Genomic DNA, 16028 nt, shown 5'->3' with positions numbered 1-16028 from the left:
GAGTTTTTGAAAATTGTACCCAGCATGATTAGCAGTGATGAGATCAAACTATTTGTGTCCTGGTTCAATTTGATTAAGCATCCCAAGATTTGAATACTTCTCCAGAGCTTACCCTGACTAACCTACCATCTTTGGGCTACAAAATATCCCTCAGAAGATTTCCCAGTTTTCCATTGCTGATAATGCTTGTCATGAAGGATTCTGCTGATAATGCAGGAATTTGGCACTAAACATCCCAGCTGTATCTGGGAAACAAAGAAATGAACAAAATTGCAAAGTAAAGAAAATGAGAATGGAACAGTTTGGAACCTTCAAAAATGTTTTCTGTGAGGTTAATTCTAGTTATGGGCAAATGTGCAGGTAGATGTACAGCAATATCTCTGAAATCATTTGCCCTTGCCCTAGTGGCATGACTAAAAGAGCATAGTAGAAGATCAGGTAGCCAGAACCCCCCTCTGTTTTGATTAGCAGCCCACGGAAATTAGTGGGATTTACTCAAAAAATTCTGTCTATCTTCTATCTATCCATTTATATTATTTTTGAGGCTCGGGTCCTGCAATGTTTGCACACCAAAGCACCGCTGTGCCTCTGCGGAGCCCCCTAATGGTATTGTGGCAACATACAAAGGGATCCACCCATGTGCAACCCATTGCAGGATGGGGGCCCAAGGCACTGATGCTGTCGTATCCATGCACCAGTGCCACATTTCTCCTTATGCTCTATCCCAACAGTTGAGATAATTTCAGATGCTCTTGCTAATGGTCCCTAGATCTGAACTCTGAGGAGTCAAAATCAGAGCATTCCCTATGGCAGGTAACATGGCTTCCTGGGTGGTCTGACAAAATCAGAGATCATTGCCTTCCAAAGCTCACTGCAAAGCCTATTTACTCAGGCTTTTACCTCCAGGGGCACTTTGAGAGGCTGAGTCGCTTTCATGTCTCTGTTGCTCTCCCTGAGTTGTTTGTTTCATCAGTGATGTCTTTAAATTGATGCCTCTGCCCAGAGGAGATGTAAGCCAAGAGGCTTTTAAGAACCAAAAGATAAATAAAAATACAATTTTGAATAAACAATGAGCCTTTGTCCTAATGTAAGCGGGGGAATAGTCCCTCTCTTGTGGGGAACTTTCCTGGCTTCTGCACTACCCCGGTGAAGTGGGCTAGCGAAAGGATCTGAGTCCTCGCTCCCACTTCCTTTACCCATTGGCCTCCCTGCCCTTAAGGACTCCCCTTCCACTCTCCTGTCTGGCAGAGTCCTCGTAACCCCAACAAGGCTGGGCTCAGGATTCTTGGGGGGCTCAACCCCCAATCCTGCTGTGGTCACCTAGGACAGGGGCTAGGGTGTCCCCATTCCGGGGTGGTCTCTCTGTACAAGAGAGTGATGTCATGGTGGGAGTCTGCTATAGACCACCGGACCAGGGGGATGAGGTGGATGAGGCTTTCTTCCGGCAACTCACGGAAGCTACTAGATCGCATGCCCTGATTCTCATGGGTGACTTTAATTTTCCTGATATCTGCTGGGAGAGCAATACAGCGGTGCATAGACAATCCAGGAAGTTTTTGGAAAGCGTAGGGGACAATTTCCTGGTGCAAGTGCTAGGGGAGCCAACTAGGGGGAGCGCTTTTCTTGACCTGCTGCTCACAAACCGGGTAGAATTAGTGGGGGAAGCAAAAGTGGATGGGAATCTGGGAGGCAGTGACCATGAGTTGGTTGAGTTCAGGATCCTGACGCAGGGAAGAAAGGTAAGCAGCAGGATACGGACCCTGGACTTCAGGAAAGCAGACTTTGACTCCCTCAGGGAACAGATGGCCAGGATCCCCTGGGGGACTAACATGAAAGGGAAGGGAGTCCAGGAGAGCTGGCTGTATTTCAAGGAATCCCTGTTGAGGTTACAGGGACAAACCATCCCGATGAGTCGAAAGAATAGTAAATATGGCAGGCGACCAGCTTGGCTTAATGGTGAAATCCTAGCGGATCTTAAACATAAAAAGAAGCTTACAAGAAGTGGAAGGTTGGACATATGACCAGGGAAGAGTATAAAAATATTGCTCGGGCATGTAGGAAAGATATCAGGAGGGCCAAATCGCACCTGGAGCTGCAGCTAGCAAGAGATGTCAAGAGTAACAAGAAGGGTTTCTTCAGGTATGTTGGCAACAAGAAGAAAGCCAAGGAAAGTGTGGGCCCCTTACTGAATGAGGGAGGCAAGCTAGTGACAGAGGATGTGGAAAAAGCTAATGTACTCAATGCTTTTTTTGCCTCTGTTTTCACTAACAAGATCAGCTCCCAGACTGCTGTGCTGGGCATCACAAAATGGGGAAGAGATGGCCAGCCCTCTGTAGAGATAGAGGTGGTTAGGGACTATTTAGAAAAGCTGGACGTGCACAAGTCCATGGGGCCGGACGAATTGCATCCGAGAGTGCGGAAGGAATTGGCGGCTGTGATTGCAGAGCCCTTGGCCATTATCTTTGAAAACTCGTGGCGAACGGGGGAAGTCCCGGATGACTGGAAAAAGGCTAATGTAGTGCCCATCTTTAAAAAAGGGAAGAAGGAGGATCCTGGGAATTACAGGCCAGTCAGCCTCACCTCAGTCCCTGGAAAAATCATGGAGCAGGTCCTCAAAGAATCAATCCTGAAGCACTTAGAGGAGAGGAAAGTGATCAGGAACAGTCAGCATGGATTCACCAAGGGAAGGTCATGCCTGACTAATCTAATCGCCTTTTATGATGAGATTACTGGTTCTGTGGATGAAGGGAAAGCAGTGGATGTATTGTTTCTTGACTTTAGCAAAGCTTTTGACACGGTCTCCCACAGCATTCTTGTCAGCAAGTTAAGGAAGTATGGGCCGGATGAATGCACTATAAGGTGGGTAGAAAGCTGGCTAGATTGTCGGGCTCAACGGGTAGTGATCAATGGCTCCATGTCTAGTTGGCAGCCGGTGTCAAGTGGAGTGCCCCAGGGGTCGGTCCTGGGGCCCGTTTTGTTCAATATCTTCATAAATGATCTGGAGGATGGTGTGGATTGCACTCTCAGCAAATTTGCGGATGATACTAAACTGGGAGGAGTGGTAGATACGCTGGAGGGGAGGGATAGGATACAGAAGGACCTAGACAAATTGGAGGATTGGGCCAAAAGAAATCTAATGAGGTTCAATAAGGATAAGTGCAGGGTCCTGCACTTAGGATGGAAGAATCCAATGCACCGCTACAGACTAGGGACCGAATGGCTCGGCAGCAGTTCTGCGGAAAAGGACCTAGGGGTGACAGTGGACGAGAAGCTGGATATGAGTCAGCAGTGTGCCCTTGTTGCCAAGAAGGCCAATGGCATTTTGGGATGTATAAGTAGGGGCATAGCGAGCAGATCGAGGGACGTGATCGTTCCCCTCTATTCAACACTGGTGAGGCCTCATCTGGAGTACTGTGTCCAGTTTTGGGCCCCACACTACAAGAAGGATGTGGATAAATTGGAAAGAGTACAGCGAAGGGCAACAAAAATGATTAGGGGTCTAGAGCACATGACTTATGAGGAGAGGCTGAGGGAGCTGGGATTGTTTAGTCTGCAGAAGAGAAGAATGAGGGGGGATTTGATAGCTGCTTTCAACTACCTGAAAGGGGGTTTCAAAGAGGATGGCTCTAGACTGTTCTCAATGGTAGCAGATGACAGAACGAGGAGTAATGGTCTCAAGTTGCAATGGGGGAGGTTTAGATTGGATATTAGGAAAAACTTTTTCACTAAGAGGGTGGTGAAACACTGGAATGCGTTACCTAGGGAGGTGGTAGAATCTCCTTCCTTAGAGGTTTTAAGGTCAGGCTTGACAAAGCCCTGGCTAGGATGATTTAACTGGGACTTGGTCCTGCTTTGAGCAGGGGGTTGGACTAGATGACCTTCTGGGGTCCCTTCCAACCCTGATATTCTATGATTCTATGATTCTACTGGGCACTTCTCTGACCCATTGACCATTACATACAATTTAAAGCAAATGCAAGTTATTTAATCAACAATTAATTTTAAAAACAATAAGGGGAAATGAGAAAGGTTAAAGGAAACACATCAACCCGCTCTGTGGCAGGGAACACCATAAACAGTGTCTTTGGAATGTCAGGGCAGTTCACTGTCTGTTCCTTGTAGGTCCCAGGCCTTCTTCTCAGGCCCTGGCTGTGCTGCAGGGATGCTGTGGGTTGGACACTCGCTCTGGTGGTGGCCACACTCTCTCAGGCTCTAAGTGGTAGGACCCTTCTTCCCAGTATTGCCCCTGTCCTGTCGGGGTTATGATCCAAGCCTGGCCTGCAGAGCCTCTTGGCTGAGGCGTCTCCCTGTGCTGGGCCTGCTGCCCAGGGTCCCCTCGGTCTCCCCAGCTGCTCACCATACCCAGCTGTACCACTCTGTCTCTGCACTGCTGTTGCTGCTGCTCTGCCTCCAGCTCCCTGGGCTGTTTCTTTGGCCCCTCTGGGCTCTGGTTGCTGCAGCTCTGCTCCCAGGGCAGGTCTGCTCTGCAGGCTGCTTCCGTGACTCTGCTCCCAGCACTGACCTGCTTCGTGGGCTGCTTTTCTGGCCCCTCTGGCTCTAGTTGCTGCAGCTCTCTGCTCCTATGGCAAGTCTGCTCTCTCTGGGCTGTGCCTCTGGCTTTGGGGCTGCAGCTCTGCTCCCAGGACAGGATCTGCTCTCTCTAGATCTGACACAGCTCTGCTCTCCAGCTCAGCTTGGGCCTCGGCTTTCTCCTTAGCTCAGCCCCACTCTGTCTGACCCAAGCAAATCCAGCTCACACGGAAGACGGGACCTCCCTGGCCTCTTGACTCCCTGATTAGCCTGCCCGCCGTCATTCAGGCTGACCTGGAGCATTGGTCTCTCCCCATTGTTCCTGGGGGCTGTCAGTCTCAGGGTCCTGATTCCCCATTGACCCTTCCCCCTTTTTAGTACTGGGAGCTAGCAACTAAAACACCCCCACTGAATGTTAGTAAGGGGGCAACAGTCCCCTTTCACTAATTTCCTTCCATTCTTTGATGGAGATGGATAAACAGTCTGAATTTCCTAGTGCATTAATACCACAGTGCCAGTTAATAGGAGACCTCACATCCAACAATACTGATGTGACCAAATCAATAGCTTTCAGTCCAGCACTTATTTCCTTGAACACATTTCTTTGGCTGTCTTGGCCATGTCAGGCTGCTACTTTCTATCAGAGATATTCAGCCCCCATCAAGATGGCTTGGTATCTCAGCAACCTAAATTCAGCCAAGAGAGCCAGTCGAATCACTCTGAGAGTGATTTGGCCCCGTATATTTCAGAGAAACATTGCTTTTGGTTCATCAAATAAATGTTCACATTTCACATTTCATTACAGGTTTAATGTTAACAACCCTGCTGCCAAATAATTCCACTTACTTGGTTGGAACAAATCCCTTTCCAACACTTAAATCCTTAACCAGAGGAAGAGGGAACCATGGCTTACATTTCTGCACTTCTTTCTGTATTGTGCATCTGCAAAATAAAGATGCGTCCTTTATAGGATTTAGGAACATACATATACAGGAACAAAACTGAAGTTACACACCAAGAAGAATTAACATTGAGAAATGTTAAACATAGGCAATCTGGCTAGAGTATGACATTGAATACTTAGGGCCTGATTTTGAGAGGTACTAAGTACCCTTGCTCCCATTGACTACAGTGGGAACTAGTATGCTCACCACTACTCACATCTCAGTCAATAATATCCTTCTTAATTATGGCCTCATAATAATGATACAGATGCTCCCATTGAAGTGCAAGTAGATATCAATGGAAATTGCACCTGAAAACTGAACTCTGTGGTGACCATTTTGACATTTCCTGGAGTATTTTCAAATGACTGTTTTCCTTCTGCCCTAACTCTCCTTCCCCTCCCCTCCCCCCAGCACTTCAAATTTCTCCAGTGATTAGAGCCTGTGCCCAGGATTTCTGCTTCCAACAAATTTGATCTATGAGCATGTTTTTCCCAATTGTTTTCTGCCCTCTAAACCAAGGGCAAGTCAAAACAGACTGCATACCCACCAGAAGTTTTTGTTTTTATAACTCTCCCTGGCCAGATCACGCCCAATTCATTTTTCTTTTTGAAAGTCTCAAAACAAAACAGGACGTACCTTATAATTAAAACATACAAATGCACAATACTGTACAAGGCAGAAATAGGCAGCAGGCAGATCCTATTTACAAAAAATACAACCCTGTACATGTCTGGACACAGACAGCATCCAGAATGTGTGTATATAAGTGTGTATCTTACTTAACGTTTTCTGTTTGATAATGGGTTACATAATATAAATGTTATTTATTCTCTGTGTTCATTCAATCATTATTGCTTATTACAGACTCTGTATAGCACCATCAACAGCGTATGTTGTCCGGTAGTAGCTTTCACAGTTTGGTTTAATTGTACTTCAGAAACAACCAAAGAAAACATTAAAACAGACAAATATTTGCTATTTTTTATGTATGTGCATGAATTCAGGACCCTGGAGTGAATTGTACTAGTGCCAAAGCAGGATGGCATGATCAGTTTCTGAACTGATTTCTGCAAGATCAATGCAATATCAAAATTTGATAACTACCTGATGCTAAGGGTAGATGAACTATTAGAACAATTGGGAGTGGCCTGATATATAGCCACTTTAGATCTCTTGAAAGGTTACTGTTAAATACAATTGATGCCAGAATCCAGACAGAAGGTGGCCTTGTCCATGCCCTTCTGCTTGTATAAACTCCAGTTCATGCCTTGATCTCCATGGGGCAGTGGCAACTTTCCAGAGGCTATTGTACTGGATTCAGCCACATGGGCAGCAGGCACCTGCCTACTGGGATGACCTTGACTGTAGACAATGATATTGGGACAGCCACATAAAGACCTTATAGCAGTTCTCCAGGCCCTCACAGATGCCCACCTAATGGCTAATCTGGCAAAATGTAAAATAGGGAACCACAAAGTCACCTATTTGAGATACACCATGGGCGGAGGCTGTCTGCAGCCACCAGTCAACCAGCTCCAAGCATTGACAGACTGTCCAGTGCCCACGATCAAGAAATAAATCTGGCTGACTTCTTGGGTCTGGGGATACTATTAGCGCCTCATGCCAGGATTTGCCACCCTTGCAGCCTCCCTCACAGACCTTGTAAAAAATGGATGGCCAAGGATGGTCCAGTGGTTGGAGGCCTGCGACAGGGTATATAAACCTCACACTAGCATGGAAGGGGTTAAGGAGCGGCTTTGGGCTAGAGTGGCCCTACCCCACCACACCTGAAAATCAAGCCAGGACTGGAGGAGGAGTTAAAAAGAGGCAACTCCAGTCAGATGGTGGCAACCTTGGGAAGGGAACAGACTGCTGAGCTTCTCCAGCCCTGGAGAGAGGACTGGCAGCCTGCAAAGTCCTGCCTGTGCAGAAGGAGGGTGAAGAGCCCCTGAGCTGAAGGGGAAAATAACGGAGGCTTGCACTGGAGCCCAGTGCACTCTGAAGGGGACACTGACACTCCCAGGGCCCCTCTGAAGTAAGAGAGGCCCATATCCTGGTGGAAGCTGCTTACTGGCTTTTCTTTACCTTTCTTTTGCTTAACCCCTTTTGCTGACTATAAGCTGTTTGGTGGCATCAGGGGGACACAGAGAGGGGACTAGACAGTCAAGAGGCCCCAGTCATAAGGTAAGCATTCACCCACTAAAAAGACACCCTGCAGTGTCTGCTGGTGTGTGGGTGGAGTAATTGGACCCATGTAGATGTACTCCCCACTTTGCCTAAGGGGGGTGCCCTACCATGGACAGATTTGTGACAGTGCCCTTCTGCATCCTTCCCCATTCTGCATGCTTTGCGGTGGTTACTAAAACCACAGTGTAGCCCTATGTGGGCAACTCCCATTGAAGTTCAGGAATTCAGATATCAATGGAAATTGAACCCATGCATCAAGATCCTATAAACTGAACTCTGTGGTGACCACTTTGACATTTCCTGGAGTATTTTCAAATGAGTCTGTTTTCTTTCTGCCCTAACTTTCCCTCCAAGCACTTCAAATTTCTCCAGTGTTTGGCGCCTTGGCCCAGGATTTCTGCTTCCAGCAAATTTGATCTATGAGCATGTTTTTCCCAATTGTTCTCTGTGCTCTAAACCAAGGGCAAGTCAAAACAGACTGCACACCCACCAGAGGTTTTTGTTTTTATAGCTCTCCCTGGGCAGGTTACGCCCAGTTCATTTTTCTTTTTGAAAGTCTCAAAACAAAACAGGACATACCTAATAATTAAAACATACACATGCACAACTCTGTGCAAGGCAGAAATAGGCAGCAGGCAGATCCTATTTACAAAAAATACAACCCTGTACGAGTCTGGACACAAGCAGCATCCAGAATGTGTGTATATATGTGTGTTATTATTGCTTATTACCGACTCTGTATAGCACCCTTACCAGAGTATGTCATCCTGTAGTAGCTTTCACAGTTTGGTTTAATTATACTTCAGAAACAACCAAAGAAAATATTAAAATAGGAGAATGGGGAGAAGTCATACATAAAAATATAGTAAATAAAGTATGTGTATGAATACAGACCCAGGCGTGAGAGACTTCCAATGCATGGTAAGTATATTGTTGTTATTTCATAAGAAGAGCATATTAACATCATGGCAAAAAGCAATGATATTTATCTGGACTCCTGGTTCCATCGGATGCATTATTTTGTTCCTAGGAAGAAGAGCCAATCATCACAGAAACAGCTAGGACATCCAGCTGAGCGTTTGCCTGAGTGAGCATCAAGAGGTGCGGGTCAGGTGATTCAAAGTATATGTGTAGGTTTATTAAAGATATAGATTGTTATTATAGAAGCATGAGAGAATTTTAGCCTCTTCAATGTAAAACTGAGTTGAGGAAGCAGTGTTCAATCTGACTCTGAATCAGGATTAGAATTAATCTACATTTTAGACATGAGGTTGAATTAAAGTTTGGGTTCATATTAAACAGCCAAAATCATGTGAGATTAATGCCCAAAATGTCAAAAATCTCTCAATATCTATTGCTTTCAGACTTCCACCATCTTGAACTGTAATTAGCTGAGAGCAGCACAGCGGTTCTCCCCAGAGAAGTTGAACCAGATCCAGAAAGTACTGTACATCTAATCTTTTCCAGTTTGGGATCCTACCCAGAACCTAAAGAATAGGAGTGAGTTCGGCTCTAACACCCACCTCCCCTTCTCCCAAACTCTGCATGATGAGAGTTGCAGAACGCTCTCAACTTCCATTCACATCCCTGGGAGTTGAAGGCACATTGCAGGATCAGATTTGTGACGGGTAAGCCTAGCTTTGTTATGATCAATTCTCCCAGTCATAATTATTTGGAGAAAATATTGTTCAGTGGCTGTGTAAACAATTTTAATTGGCTCAGGCGCCCAAAATGTGCTTTTTTTGTTTGGCTGCCAAGGTTGCTTTCTCACTCGCTAATTATGCTGCACTTTACCTTTCAGCAAAAACAGGAAATAAAGCATCCATTACTCAAATGACAACTTTTCAACAGGGCAACATTTCAACATCCGTTTTGTAATTTCCTGCCCAGAGTCAGTTAGGAGCTAAATGCCTTTAGAAACTTATAGCTTGTCTTGTAAGGGCCTGCTTGGCACTCTGCGCTACTCAGTAAGAGACGACAATGCTTGCAGTTCTGAAACATGCTTTGAAAAGGTTTCCTGGGGACCCTACCAACAGTTCCCCCAAACAGTTTGCATCACAGCTATATACATTTTACTGCTGATTTCTCCTAGTCTGAACATCCTACCTGGTCCCTTCAATAACTAAGTCTACCACTTGCATGTGTGGATTATCAGTCTCTAACATGGGCAATTGGCAACTCCTCCCATAGCACTGAGAACATGAATATTAGCTACTGTTCCTCAAGGATTTCCTCTCACAACGCTTACCCAATGAAGCCTGTTGTGAGGTATTAGCTGCCTGCAGTGTATATCTCATGCACCCAGCAGATTCCCCTAACTTTGTCCAGCAGCAAAAAAATAGATTGTCAATCATTCTAGTTAAATATAGTGGCCAGCTGATCATTTTAGGCCTATTCTGGTGAGGCAAGAGGTGGAGGGAAGGGAGTAGGAGTTAGGGAACTGACTTCTGACTGCCCTAGGAAGACCTGATCTATAAAAGAAGAGAGACCTGGGGTCTTTATTCAGAAACTGCCCTTTTCTCGAATGCTAAATTGCAGATACTTGCTCCAAGCAGAGAACTGGCATGGAAAAATAATGGATGAGTTATGTGACTGATGCAAGCCCTTTTTGTGTTGGCTGAGGGTGCACTGAATTTTACATCCCCAGGACCACTATTTTCTGTAGGTGCCCTGGTCTTGCATCCACAGTGCATTGTGAGTAGAAGACCTAAAGCAAATGGAATAATGTCATCATGATAAGAGGATTGATTGTTGAAACCATCAGCCTCCATCACCCAAGATTCCATAAACTTTGTATTCCACTGGTTCACAGGCTCTCCTTGTCACTTTCTTCTGTATCCTGGCTTTCTGAGCATACTCTTTGATAGCCAAAAATTCCCCAGCATTAATTTGGTATTAATTTTAATTCCTTCCTCCTCCTTCATACATAGTATTGGGTCATATCACTTCTCCAACTAATAGTTGATAGCTTGAGTTTGTAAATGCAGCAATGGAACATCCCCCAGTTAAGTATTCATCTGCTGTTAGTGTAGACAGTCTGGGATGAGGATAGGAAATGTGAACTACCATTGTGACCAGCTGTACATTACAATATTGAATATATTCTAACTAGCTCATTTACCTCACCAATTATGTTCAACCCAGTTCATTTTATTAGCACAGGAAGCTCAAGAGTGTATTTACAGCTCAGCTAGGCATGCGACTTCTGATATAAAACAGGTACTTTCAAAATAAAGGATATGGATGTAGTCTTGCCTCTGTAAACTCTCGGACACAAAGCACTGTAGATTACAGATTTACCCAGGGTGCCTGAATGTTAGACCGTAGGGCCTTATGGATAGATAACTTATTGGGACACCCAATTGGGTTCAGGCTTGAGTGGTCATAGTGACCCAAGCTTCTTGCTGTAAATTCTCACACGGGGGACAATGTACAGGAATAGGATGGAGATCTTTTCTTTTTTCTAATAGACTGAAAATACATATGGACTCCAAGCTCTGGCACAAACAGCAGAGATGAGATGAGTCTGCTGGGTGTGGTTTTGTGGAAAGTTGTTGCTTGGGTTTTGATTTTGCAAAACTCAACCCAGCAGTTGATAGATCCATATTATCCAAAATATTAACATTTGGGGTTTGTGTATGGGAGGGGGGATTTCAGAACATGGACCAGATCCTCAACATGTTTTTTCTGGGTTCTTCTGATGAAAGGTGAGTATGAGCTCCAGAGCATAGACATTCCCTTCTGGTTCCAAGATTGTTCTTCCAGGTCATAACCCTCCTAGTCCACCAGGGAGTAAAGCAGATCTCAGGTTCGCTTACAATCCAGGATTTCTTGGACTTCATATTCTTCCTGACCCTGAACCTCTTAGGGAGGAAGTAGTAGAGTGGAGTGGCCAGGGAAGGGATTTTCTGTGTAGGGCTTCAATAGGGACACAAGAAAAACTGGTGGACTTTCACAGATTCAGGCAGCTGGAGTCAAAATGCTAATAGGTTGACTTGTTCAATAATTTCAAATAAACCAGGTGTTGACGGTCTAATTTGACAGATGGGTGGGAGGATTTGAGATGTTTAGCAGACAGCCAGACTTTATCCCCCACTCTTAGTGTTGGTGCAAATTGGCAGGTTTGGCATGACACTTGTGTGTTTCCTGAGCAGCTTCCAGATGCTCCAGGTGAATTTGGTGAAAGTGGGTAATGAGGTCTGCTGCAGCAGGAACTTGTGAGTATGCAGGAGTGACTAGATGGAGGTGAGGGCATATCTGCCATAAAATGGACTATACTGGATGGTGGTACAGATGGAGTTATTATAAGCAAATTTGGCATATGGCAGGAAAGTGACCAGTCATCTTGGTGGTAATTAAGAAAGCATCAGAGGTATTGCTCATGGATTTGATTTACCTGCTCTATCTGCCTGTTGGTCTGCATGTGGTAGGCTGAGGAGGTGAAAAGTTCAATTCTTAGGAGTTTACAGAGTTCACACCAGAACCGGGAGGTGAATTGTGGGCCCCGATCAGACACTATTCCAGTTGGCAATTAATGGAGCTGAAAAACATGGTTTAGGAAAAGGCAGGCTGTTTCCTGAGTGGTGGGGAGAGAGTGAATAGAAATAAAGCATGCCATCTTAGTGAACAGATCAACTGCTACTATGATCTTAGGAGCAAGATACTTCTACAATGAAGTCCAACGAGATCACACATCAGGATTGAGGTGGGATGGGCAGAGGCTGAAGTAGACTGTTGTTTAGCATGTAGGCACTTACTCCAACAGCACAGTCACAGAAGCTGACATACTTTGCCATGTCAGTACTCACCCCGGCCACCAAAAACATCATACCACTAAGTCCTGAGTTTTATAGCAGCGAAAATGCCAAGCCACTGGCATATTATGGCACATCCACAACACTTCCAGTTTGGGCTGACCTCCTGGAATGCAAAGGCACTTCCCATGATATAGTAGACCATTGTGCAAATGCAAATTCAAGTTGATAGGGGTGTTGGAGTTATCAAGTGAGTGAATATGGCCGAAGGGAATGTCAGGCCCGGGTTGCAGTTCCATGGGACAATCATAATTGTGATGCATAGGCAAAACATTTGCCCTCCTTTTGTCAAAGATATCAGTGTAGTCTCAATATTTCTCTGGAATACCCAACATGGTGGAAGGGGTGACAAAGAGGGCAGCTTCTAGCTTTAAAGTCTCCCCTCCCCTTCAGCCGCTACATCGTGAGTGGGTTCTGCTCTGATGCTTGACCTTGGAAGACATGACTGGCAGCAGAATCTTGAGGTAATGTGCACTCTGAGTGAGCCCCACTGGATGCATGAGTTGTGGGAAACCTAGGAATACCAAGGATGACAGGGGAGTGTCCAAATTTGGATGCATATCAGTCCAAATTGTATCTTTCCCAATGGGCTTGGATGGTGGTCATAGTCACTGGTGTTGTTTGATGAGTAACTGGGCCAGAGGAGAGTGGGGAACGCATCATTGGATTCCACCTAATTGGGGTTGCTCTTATGCTGAGTTAATCAGGGATCTCTCATGCTGAGGATGTTATGAGTCTGAGCAAATCCTAGGTCCATAAAGTTGTCAGAACCCCAAGTCCACCAATGCCCTCAGTTCAACCTCAGATAGAGCAAAATGGCATAACTGAAGAGGAAGTTGGAAGATGGTGGTTCATTGGCCACCAATGGCCAGGGTACTGGTTGAAAAAAGGTGCTTTCCCAACCGGCAAAGGACACGGGTCTTAATGGGGCATCCCTGGATGTACTGCTCAGGTTCCCGGCAATATAGGCATAAGTCAAAAGCTTGTCGCCAGCTCTTTTCTGAGTCAGTTATGTAGGGTCGAATCTGGTTGGCTTGTGGGGGTCAAAAACTGGACTCCTTTTCTAGTTGGCATTCAGCTAAGCGATTGTTGATGCTGATGCACAGTTTGACCAGGGCATGTCTAGGTGGAATGGTGACTTTTTCTGTGGCAGCTCATCCTTAATTTCTTCATTCAAGCCATGCCAGAAACGGTAGTGCTGTGTTGCCTCATTCCACCTAGTGTTGGTTGCTAAGTGCTGGAATTCCTCAGCGAACTGAGGAACTGCTCTGTTCCCTTGGCATAGGCTCTCAAGTGCCCTCTCAGCAGAGTGGGCACAATTTGGTTAATTGAAATCACCATGGCTTGGATAAATTCCTCAAGTTGCCCTCGCAGGCTGATAATGAGCCCTACTTGGGCCTGGTCAGTGAGCAATGACAGGAGTCTTAGCGTGAAGAAGAGCCGGCACTGATTCGGGAAGCTGCAAAGTTTCCTGTGGTCACCATCAAACTGAGCCAGCAGCGGACTCTTTGGTTCCTGAGGAACATGGGCCCGAGGTCGTGAGATCTGTGCCTGCAGGGCCATGATCTGGATCTGCAGCCTCCGCAAGGTTTCCATTTCCTCCATCAGAAAGAGGGATGCCTTAAAGGGGTTCAGTTTCACAGCTGAGCCTGGTCTTCAGTCTTTCTCTTGGGCTGCTCAATCTGTCAAGAACATAACTGGGACGTGCATGACCGGGCCTAATGGTCAGAGCCCTGAGGGTAGTCTGGCCTGGAGGTGAGAGCGGAGCTGAGCTGGAGTCAAGAATCAGGGCAATGGGACAACTGGGGATGTAACTGAGAGCAGAGCCAAGGGTCAGAGCCAGTGATCAGAAGCCGAATATCAGTGGGTGAACCACAGACTTGGTCAGAAAGCAGAGCCAGGGGTGTCAAGGATGGAGAAGGGTAGGGACTGAAGTGGGCACAGGAATAGGCAGGCAGGAAGTGGGACCAAGGACAGCTGCAGACAGGAAACTCATTGAGCAGCCAGCGAGCTTTGGCTGTTTGCTGGCTTAAATAGTAGTTATCTCAGCCCCCACATCAATGAGGAAGTGCAATCAGGCAGTCCCTGCCAGGAGCTGTGTCCAATGTATTGCTAGAATACTGCCCCGCTCCCCAACATCCTCTTTCCATCCCAAAAACTCCATTCAGCCCATGCCAGGCAGCAAAAATGGGAGTTGGGCAATAGCTGGTCTGCTTGTCCTGTTATCCTGCCACCACAGACTAAAGTTGGGGTGGGGGGTGGGAATCATCATCCCAAGGAGTGAGTTAAAACTATTTTAAGCAGGAGCCAGGAGTTGTCTATTTATCTACAGAACAAGTGCAGGGTAGTGGCAGGGCAAACTTCCACCACACTGTAAGCTAGGGTTGCTAACGTATTTCAAAAATAAGGGACTGTTTTCTTAGCATCCCTGCCCCACCCTGCCTCCTGATATTAGTAATTATTATTATTATTATTGCTATTAATAGTAATAATAATAATAATAAATAAGCAGTACTCAGCTACATTCAGCAAAAGTATTTCTTTCTGCTTTTTGCATCTCTCAGAAACTCCTGATCTTGTACAGAGATGAAAAAATAAGGGACTGTTGGCAACCCTACTATAGGCTCTTTAGGGTAGTGATGGTCATTATTATTAGTGATGGTCATTTCTTATGTGTTTGTGCATCACAATGGGGCCAGCCCAACCTGGTTGTGGACTTTAGGGGTTATTTCAATATAAATGTTATTCAATAGTAACAACGCTGCCTGCCTCCCAGTATACCAATGTCCCACAGCACCATCTGAATGTTCTTTTTATGTATCTGACTATTTCCCTAACAGACTTTGATTTTAATCTTCTAACTAGGGGTTTTTCAACACTCCCTGTGTGACTGGAAGTCTTGTCCCAAATGTCCTGGCTTTTGTGGCCTCAGAAGACACTAAGGATATGTCTATACAGCAATTAAACACCCACAGCTGGCCCATGTCAGCTGACTTGGCACCCTGGGCTCCAGTTATGGAGATGTAAAATTGTGGTGTAGACATTTGGGCTGGGGCTGGAGCCTGAGCTCTGGGACCCTTCCCTGTCATGGTTGAGGAGAATGAGCCCAAACATCTGCACCACAATTTTACAACCCCGCAGCCTGAGCCCCATGAGATCAAATCAGCTGACCTGGGCCAGCTGCAGGTGTTTAATAGCTGTGTAGACACACCCTCACATTCAGACCCAGTACAGCTTTGTACTATTTACTAGTATGGGTGTCTAAAGGAGGTTCACATTCTCCTCAACCAGCATGCTGAGCTGCAGCAGGCCAAGCCAGCAGTAGATATTTCCCACATCATAGGGATGAATGAGGATGCTCTTGAAATTACATATAAAACACTTTGAGTCAAACCGCTGAGGTTGACATGGACAGTTTGCTAAGCTTATTGATCATCTTCTTTACTTTAAATTAAAGTTTGATGTCCTGGAACAGACTATTCAGCACAGAGAGCTAATGGGATGGGATGAGATAGAGGGAGCAAGAAAGAAACATACCCACAGGGAAAAT

At 45.8% G+C, this 16028-nt stretch overlaps 1 long non-coding RNA gene across 1 annotated transcript in view; it reads left to right on the top strand.

The window, feature by feature from the left end:
• The first annotated feature begins 7019 nt into the window (after positions 1 to 7019).
• LOC119857710 overlaps positions 7020 to 16028 on the top strand; it is an 18521-nt gene continuing 9512 nt past the window's right edge. The window contains exons 1-3 of the long non-coding RNA XR_006282016.1: positions 7020 to 7661; positions 8695 to 8765; positions 9029 to 9292. This is a non-coding gene — a long non-coding RNA (uncharacterized LOC119857710). The remainder of the gene's footprint in view (positions 7662 to 8694; positions 8766 to 9028; positions 9293 to 16028) is intronic.

This window comes from Dermochelys coriacea, chromosome 6 (assembly GCF_009764565.3).
Source record: "Dermochelys coriacea isolate rDerCor1 chromosome 6, rDerCor1.pri.v4, whole genome shotgun sequence".
NCBI classification, from domain to species: Eukaryota; Metazoa; Chordata; order Testudines; family Dermochelyidae; genus Dermochelys; species Dermochelys coriacea.
The sequence above is the reverse complement of the archived record's forward strand: the minus strand, read 5'-3'. Positions and strand labels throughout refer to the sequence as shown.